The sequence below is a fragment of the Henckelia pumila genome, chromosome 3 (genome assembly GCF_033568475.1).
Source record: "Henckelia pumila isolate YLH828 chromosome 3, ASM3356847v2, whole genome shotgun sequence".
Taxonomy (NCBI): domain Eukaryota; kingdom Viridiplantae; phylum Streptophyta; class Magnoliopsida; order Lamiales; family Gesneriaceae; genus Henckelia; species Henckelia pumila.
Window position 1 is genome coordinate 189,813,541 of NC_133122.1, and position 9,202 is coordinate 189,822,742.

The following is a 9,202-nucleotide window of genomic DNA, read 5'->3' on the forward strand; positions in this document are numbered from 1 at the left end:
AATAGTACGCTTTAAACTATAAAAGAAGTTTTAAACAAAAATAAACACTGAGCTACACATTTAAATAAATTAAACATCTAGTTTTGAAAATATTTTAAAAATAATGTGACATCAACACATTTAAAGTAATAAATCAATTACGACTAACTTATAAAATTCATTAAAACTTACAGACTTTGAGGCGAGATTTCTCGAGTTTCTTGCAACTGGCAGTAGGCACAACCCAAACCAGAACCATGCTCTGATACCAACTGAAACGACCCTAGTTCTACTTTAAATTAAACTAAATAAAAATACGGTTTTAAAAATTTTTTTGGCATGACCTCTCTATTTTTATTCAAACCCGCCTGTCACAGACAACAAATTTAAAATGCAAATAACAACACTAAACTAGACCAAGAAAAGAAAAAAAAAATAACGAAGTTGAGAAAAATATTGACACTCCAAACTATCCAAAAATTAACAATTTGATACATAAGTGCCCACAAACAATTCCAAAGAATATTATCTTTACATTTACATTTACTAAATTAACAAGATGAAGGACTTTAAAGTGCAAAAATAAACTTTTGCGGAAGACTGGCATGGTTAGAGAGACGTGACGTGCCCGCATCACAATCCACTCGATAGTTCTGCCCCGCAATCTCACTGATAACCTAAACCTGCACCAAGTAGATGTAGTGAGCCTAGGGGCCCAACAAGAATATGGGAAAATAACAAGTACTACATAAATACATGCACACACAGATTAAAAATAGTTGATACTAAAAATACTACTGTTTTGTGCCCTTGCTTTAAACAAAATAGATTTTAAAACTGAGAGAACAAGAATATAACATATGTATGGCTAAGTCATTTATAATCAATATAACTGCATAAACTTTACTAAAACATAGTCATATGAATTCTGTGAACTGTAACTGTATCTGAATCTGTAACTGTGAACTGCGAACTGTGAACTTAGATCCTTGATTGTGACTCTGTGGTTTTGATCATGATTGTAGAATAAGATTATTAGATATTATTGATATTTGATATTATTTTATACTGTTCAGTTTTGTTTTGATAAGATAATTCAACCTTTGTAAATTAGATAGGGTAATATTTGATTTCTGATTTTTTGGAGTCTGTTATAAGCCTTGTAGTCTATTTAAAAGGTGTCTTGTACTCTCATGAAGATATAGAAAATAAATTTATCTCCAATTCTATATGGTATCAAAGCCCGGGTTCCCGTTATGTGTTGGACGGCCCATAGTTGGCCTCACCCGTCCCATAGTTGGCCACCCGTTAATATATCCACGCTCCAATTGTTTCATTCCTGGGCGTGAGAGGGGTGTGTTGGTGTATTGATTTATGTCCCATTTTGTTGTGGAGTATCGACGCAAGAGCTTTGGTGGATAATACCATTTTCTTTCAGATAGCTACCGAGAATGGTATTGAAATATTCTCTATCATTATCAGTGCGAAGGGTGCGAATCTGAGTATTAAACTGAGTTTTTATCATTTTGTGAAAGTGTTGAAAAATCGTGCTAGTTTCAGATTTGGAGTGTAGAAGATAAACCCATGTAATACGAGTATGATCATCAATGAAAGTTAAGAACCATCTTTTACCATGAATAGTAGGAATTTGTGAAGGGCCCCATATATCGTTGTGAATGAGAGAGAATGGAGCAGTGGGTGTATATGGTTTGGGTGAGAAAGAAACACGAGTATGTTTGGCTAACTGACAAAATTCACAACGTAGCAAATCAGAATTTTAATTAATAGATAAAGACGGTAACAAACGTTGCAAATATGAAAAACTTGGATGTCCTAACCTATGATGCCATAACATTATTTCCCTAACATATGAAACAGAGGAAGACGCAACACTAGATACCAAAGACTGTCGATATGTTGGCGGAGTATCCTCAAGGTAATAAAGTCCATTGTAGAGTTTAGCACTGCCAATCGTCTTTCCCGATAGTAGGTCCTGAAATACACAGGAGACAGGTGAGAATTTGGCAATACAATTTCCTCCAAAGCATCTCGGTTTGATTGGTGCATAAATCAGATGCACACCTCTTGCGTATCATGGATCCGAATTTTCTTGAGCCCCCTCCAAATATCATTATTCTTCCACAAATTCAAACCAAGGGGCAAAAGAAAAGAGCATGTAAAGTCGAATCTGTAGGATTTTGGAAAAGAGGGCATCTACCAGCAACCGGCACATGATGCCGACTTAGGTTTGCATCCGTCGGAATAATGTTATGAAAGACTCGCAAGCAAGAGACAAGAATCTTAGGCGGGATAGACAAGGAGCGAATGAACCACCACCAACTTTGTAAATTAGACCCAACTGACTGATTTTCAAGAGGATTGTGGAGGCAAATTCCAATTCGGTATCCACTATTCACAGAGTATTTTCCTTCTGGATCATACTTCCATAATCTTGTATTACTCAGATTAGTAGTCGATAGTGGAATATTGAGTATTTTCTGGGCTACATAGAGCAGACATATAGCTCAAATAATCTTCTCGTTCCATTGGTGGTTATGAATCCAAAAACTCACAAGGGCTCCAGTATGAACTCAGACAACATGAGATATAAGAATGGAACATAGCGACGGAACCCACTTATCATGAAGAATATCCACCGAGTCTCCATTAGTAATTCTCCAATAAAGTCCAGTCTCCAAGAGATCTCTACTCCATATCATAGAACGTCATATCACTACAATAAAAACGGCAAACGACAACGCTTTTTTGCATTTTTATTGTCACGAAAAAGCGTTGTTGTAGCCAGTGTTGTGAAAGACCACGGTCAAAGACAACGCGGAAAAAGCGTTGTCGTTTTGAGAAAAGACAATGCATAAAAAGCGTTGTGATATTTGAAAAAGACAACACTTTTTCTGCGTTGTCTTTTTTAGCAACGACAATGCTTTTTATGTGTTGTCTTTGAGCGGACTTCTTACAACATGGCAATTTACAACGCTTTTTTTAAAAGTGTTGTGTTTTGCAAAGACAACGCTTAAACCACCTACGACAATGTTTAAAAAGCGTTGTCTTTTCTCAAATAAAAAACAAAAAAAAATAAAATTTAATTAACAAATTTTCAATATTATAAATCACTCAATATTCAAAATTTTTGAAAATTAAATCTAATATACAATATTTCAATATTATAAATCATTCAAATACAACAAAAATCATTCAAATATAACAAATAAATCGAATTTTTATTGTTCATCTCGGCCATGTGCGCTATGCTTTCTGCCTCAAACCGGAGTCGGCGATCAGACCAACTCTCAGAATGCTAAATCCATTTGGAGGACTGGGAATGTGCTGAACAATAACATCAAACAAGAATAAAATTTCAAAGTCATGGTTATGAATGGAACAATAAATCAAACATAAAAAAAAAAAAAGTAAAATGGAAACAAATACATAATCCCCATACTGAAAATGTGCTCCTCATCATCCAAAAGCTCCAGCCCCGCATCATTTCAAGCAACCTTCTTTTTCAAGCAAACAGGTTTACCCATTCTTAGCATTAGAATTATCATTAAGTAATATCTTAATTTTCATGGCCCGACTCATATTTTTTTGAAGTAAAATAAATTATGAATTAACTATTCGGGACCTTCTAACCAAATAAAATATCAAATAATATTCTAAGCTTCGAATTCATGCCACCTTATATTGACAAATCAACAAAAGAATACCAAACACTCTTTTTTTTAATACTGTTTGAAATTATTGTCAGTACACAGACTACATTGTGTTTAAAATTATATAAAAACACATAGATTTTCATAAACCTTGAGCATATTAAAATAAACTGAAATTACATAAGATAAAGTTACCAAATTAATAATAAAAGAAATACATTCAATTAAATTTACTGTAGGATGCTCCATCTAAAAGGAATTTGACATTTACTTTGTGTGGCTCACAGCATTGGTCATCATTTCAATCAAGCTTCTCAATGACATTAACAAAAGTTTAAGAGGAAAAATCATTACACATAAATATATAACCATACATACAAATTATTGTCTCTGGATTTAAAATTAGAAAAGAAACAAAGCCAGAGGCTAACCTGAAGTAGCTACTGCTCTATCAGTTGATTTCACACAGTTCTGTACATCTGCAAGTGGAAAGAAAGTAAAACCCATTTGTCTCAGAGAAGAAATGGTGGTCTTCTAAACCCAAGAATTTCTCCACATATCATTGTATCACGATATTTGATTAATCAAATATTTAATTTTGGAGCATTAAAAAAAAGGTAAAAGGATCGCAGTAAAAAAAACAACAATGGGGTTTGGGTATTTGATTAATCAACGCACAATTTACCTCATTTTCTTTGGATTTTTTTCTCAACAGGCTTATTCCACCTGGAAAAAAACAAATGTTTTGATCATCTATAAAATAAATAGAATGTGCGTAGCTAGGTCTATGAATTTTCTTGATCATGGATCCTTGTTGATCAGGTAAGAAATAAGGGCGACTTTTCCATTTAATCTACATAAATGAAATTTCAGTGCTTTTTGATAAAGCCACAGCATGCAAGCTCTAATAATTTGCTTTTGGAAAAACTGTTCTTGAAGAATATTCAACTGATGATTATCATAATTCATGTCATATGAGAGTGAATCTGTAATAGCTTGGTCACGATTTGTTGATTTGAAGCTGAGCAAGTAATAGAGGATATACGTTCCCTAGGAACATGCATTAAAAAAATAACTGAAATAACTACATGGCCAATATAGATCATATGAAAATTATACCATGTACAGTGGAGGTAGGATAAGCCTTTCCACTTGACTAAATTCTGGTTCGTAAGAGCTTGATCCGAACCAAGCTTAGATGCATGAACACTCAAATATACACACTACGCAAAGGCCAAAGTAATTAAAGGAAAATGGAATAATGGTCTAATCCACTTAAAACCCATTATCAGAATTACTCAGTGATTGATGACTGTCTTGCGAATAAAAAAACATACTTAGTACCATTTCTTCGTTTAGAATTTTCAAAGAGTCGTAGTTAATTCTTGAACTTTGCCTCTGTAAGAAAAGAATTCATGTCATACTCATCAGTAACTTCGCAATCCACGTAAAAATATATAAGCATCATGGTGTTTAATAGTATTAATACCGCTAATCCCATGAATATATCATAAGATTGCTACTTTTGATTTTTTTTATTCACAGAGCATCTTATAATTATCATGAATTGCAAAGAAACCACAAAATGGAGCTCCAAACTATGAAAAATCTCATTGTTAAGCATACACTCACTGGTGACTTCACTTTCTCTGTGGTTTTAGCAGCTTTCTTGAGTGGGGCACCATTCTTTCTTTCAGCTGTCTTCTTCTGTTTCTTTGCCTGAAATTTATCAGATGTCTGAATTAGAAACAAAAAAGAACATAAGCACAGAATAAAGAAGGAATGAGAAATTACATTTACATATTATTCATTGATAGCTTTCGATAACATCCTTTTAGAATCAGCAAATCCAAGAACAACCAAGAATTATGGCTCCTTTATCACATGCATTTTTCCTTTCCTATTTTTATTTCTGTTTCATTTTTCCTAACCCGTGTCCCCAGTACAATTAAATAATAATTGAGGCCCTGCACTTGTAAATGCATAAGGTAGGTGAAAATCCACTGATATTTCAAGAATCATCACCACCTATGGACTATTGTCCCAACTCAAGCTGAGAGTAATTCTGCTCGTTTACCCTACCACGTAGGTCGGAATATCAGCACCATTTTTTTCAGTTAAAACTGAGTTTCAAACAAGGAAATTTAAAGATTCAATCTTTAATACTTGAAACTACTGTAAAGAAGCATAAATCTAGACAACCATGCATGAGTTCGATCCCACCTCAATTACAACGTTGATCTCGAATTCTGCCCAAGGAAGTTGGAGAGGGTTCCTGCTAGAGACGACCTTGATTGGCTTCCCGTCGACACTGATGGTCTCTTTATCGACTATTTTAACATCATCTTTCAAGGTACCCAACATCGAGTCATACTTGAGCAAGTGAGAGTCCTGAAATACAATTCAAAGAATCATATGCATAAGAGAACAAAATAACACCTCCAGAATCTAATCAAGAATTTGTGCAATTTATTCTTACATTTTTGACACCTCCACTGTCATTGACCACAACTTAATTCCAACCAAACATAAGGAACAAGGTAAAATTAACTTAAAATTTGAAGACAAGAGAATGATTCAAAACCATACTTATCAAGAACATACTATGTCATACATTATAATAATTGAAGTTGATAAAAACATAACGACATGAAATTATTCAAATAAATAAATTTAGGGACTTTTAGGACTGTCAAATCGATTAAAATAAAAGTGCATCAGTCTCCTCATTTGCAACATTCAGCAATCGCAGTTCCTTGATCTCCTCTTGCCACTTTTCCATTTGCTCCTTGTGAATTCTGCCAAAGCCTTAATTCAGAATACCAATAAAAATCAAATTTATGGTCATAAAAAAAACCAAATTTACTTTAAATCCTTTACAAAACAACTTGTTCTTCAAATTTGCTACTCAATTCCTTCAGCATTGACTTTCCTGAATCTAGAAAATCTGACACCTTCACAAAATCAAGATGGGAAATTTTTTCTGAAAAGCTCTTTAAGAAAATGATACTTCAAAGCTTGAAGAACATAAAAATAATAATAAAAATAAAAATGAAGCAAAGAATACTCTTGAAAAACTCATGCATACTCTCTTGTGTAACATGGAATTTTACCATTTGAGTAAATTTATTGATCTTGTCGAGAATCTGAGCAATCTCCATCTCGATTTGCTCAGAATTCAAAGTTCTTGACTCATTTTCTTCTCCTGGAACCTGGTCAAGAGGTAGTACTCCTTCCACCATTACCTCCATGTCCTCCATCTATGAATTTCCATATAAGTAATTAGGAAAATAATATTTGACCATTATTGATAAGTGCAATTTTTGCACATATATTTTATATGAATTAACTTGGCTTTTGTTGTGTTTTGAGCGATATTATGCAGGTCTCTTGTTGTTTGTGTTGTTTGCAGGAATTTGAGTGTTATTCATTTTAGTTGGTCAAAATAAGTGAAAAAGAGGTGAAAAAGAGTTGAAGAACAAAGAAATAAAAGTGCCCAGACTAGCGCCCCAATGCTATAAGCCAAGCGCTCCAGCGCTACACGGAGTCTTCCGAAAGGTGAAAATTCGAGGAAATAGCGCCCCAGCGCTACATATACAGCGCTCCAGAGCTGTTGGAAGAAAATGACGGGCGCTCCAGCGCCGAAGTATAGCGCTCCAGCGCTGCGCAGTGTCCATAATTTTGGAAAGTTTTGATCGAGTTTAAAAAGGAATTTATGGCTTATTCTGAAGGATATGAGGGTTTAGAGAGTTTTCAGAGCATAGAGATGGCGATTGAGAATTTTTGAAGTGCACAAGAGCTCAAGATTCCGGTACGAAGACTGAAAATGACGGCATCCGGCGACGGAGAAGCTTCATTCTAATTCGTTCTAGTTTCTCTTTGAACTCTATTTTTCTGAGTTTATGGATTGTTGGAAAAACATGAGTTATTTGATTTTGAATTGCGTTATGAACTAATTTCTTAGTCTAGAGGTAGACGGATCTTGACTGGAAACCATGATTGACATATTTTGATTTATATATTTAAATTTCTTCGCACAGTTTATTTGTGTTTTCCTGATCTTAATTCTTTTAATTTACTGAAAGAGTGGGTGCCCGGTGAGCCAACTTGTGGCTAAGGGCTTTGATGACTCTTTGTATAAACAATCTTTTGTTTAATATAATTTACACTTTTATTAATGGCAATGACTTTATCTTTCTTCATATTGTTATATTGTGATATACTATTGTTGTTTTGATAAAGACCTTGAATATACTATAGTGTATGTAAGATGTGGTAGAACATGGGGATGTCTATCATGAAACACATCTTATAGTCACTGTATATTCTAAACTGTTCCTAGTCGATTGAGCCATCCGATAATAAGGATAAAGATCGCTCGAGTTTGAGACTAGCATTTGCGATGCAGAGTACCACGTTTCATTGGTAAGGAACATAGAGATGTTCGAAGCATGCAAATGGATATTCATATGATGAATGATCGAACTAGCCTATCCGGACTTTCCAAGTGGTTATCACTTATCGAGTGGATAAAGTCCGCGGTTTTGGTTGTACACCATTAGTCCTTACTACTTGAAACATCATTGAGACTCTATATGCTAGTACTGTGCTTTGACTCGTTTACCGACTCTATTGGGGTCATCAGGTGTCGGGATTGGGTACAGTTACAACACATATAGGAGTCGATGCTTTGTTGTCAAGGATTCACCACATACTTGCGAGTGTGGATATCCTATGCGATCTGAGGAGATATTAGTGTGACGAATCTCTGGCCAGAGTACATGATGTGTTTTAAGAAATGGTTTCTTAGTAACACATGCGATGTCACTATTTGATCTTCAAGATGTATTGCATAGTTATCGAATCTCGAACGACTTTCGATATACCAATGGTTGTTGATTCGATCGGGATATATGGATGAAGGGACCGTACTGTACGCTAACCAAAATCTATTGGTTCTTGCAGGCACTATCAGTGATACCTAGGGAATCATGGGGCGATGTTGGTAGGCGCTCTTACCATGATTCGATGGGCAAGTCGGAAATTGTTGTTCCGAGTCACAAGGAGTTGTGAGCCCACGGCTAGCTGTATCCCTGAACCATTGAGGGTCACACAGAGTAATGGATTTTTAATCCCCGTTGAGATAGTTAAATTTAAAGAGTTAAATTTAATGAACAAAGAAGTTGGACTTCTTAATTATGAGTAGAGGAGTAAGATTTCCTAAAATGACATAGGGATGGGCATTTTTGGAAATCACTGAATTCGGATTCAGAAAAATTTATCTTGACTTTAAAAGGTGCAGAAATGGTTTCTGTGCACATTGGTGAAATCGGTTTATCAATCTGAGTCACGATGAATTTTATATTAATTTCTGAACATGCGGGCTTTGCTTGTCGGGCTTGAACTTATGACTAATGGGCCCTAAGCTGTTAGCGGCCTACATTATAAATAAGTTATTGCAGTATAGAAATTACACACAACAGGTCACAAAATTTTCGAAAAACCCTAGTCTTTTTCCTCTGAAGTGGCCGCCCCTTTTTCCCCTCTGCTCG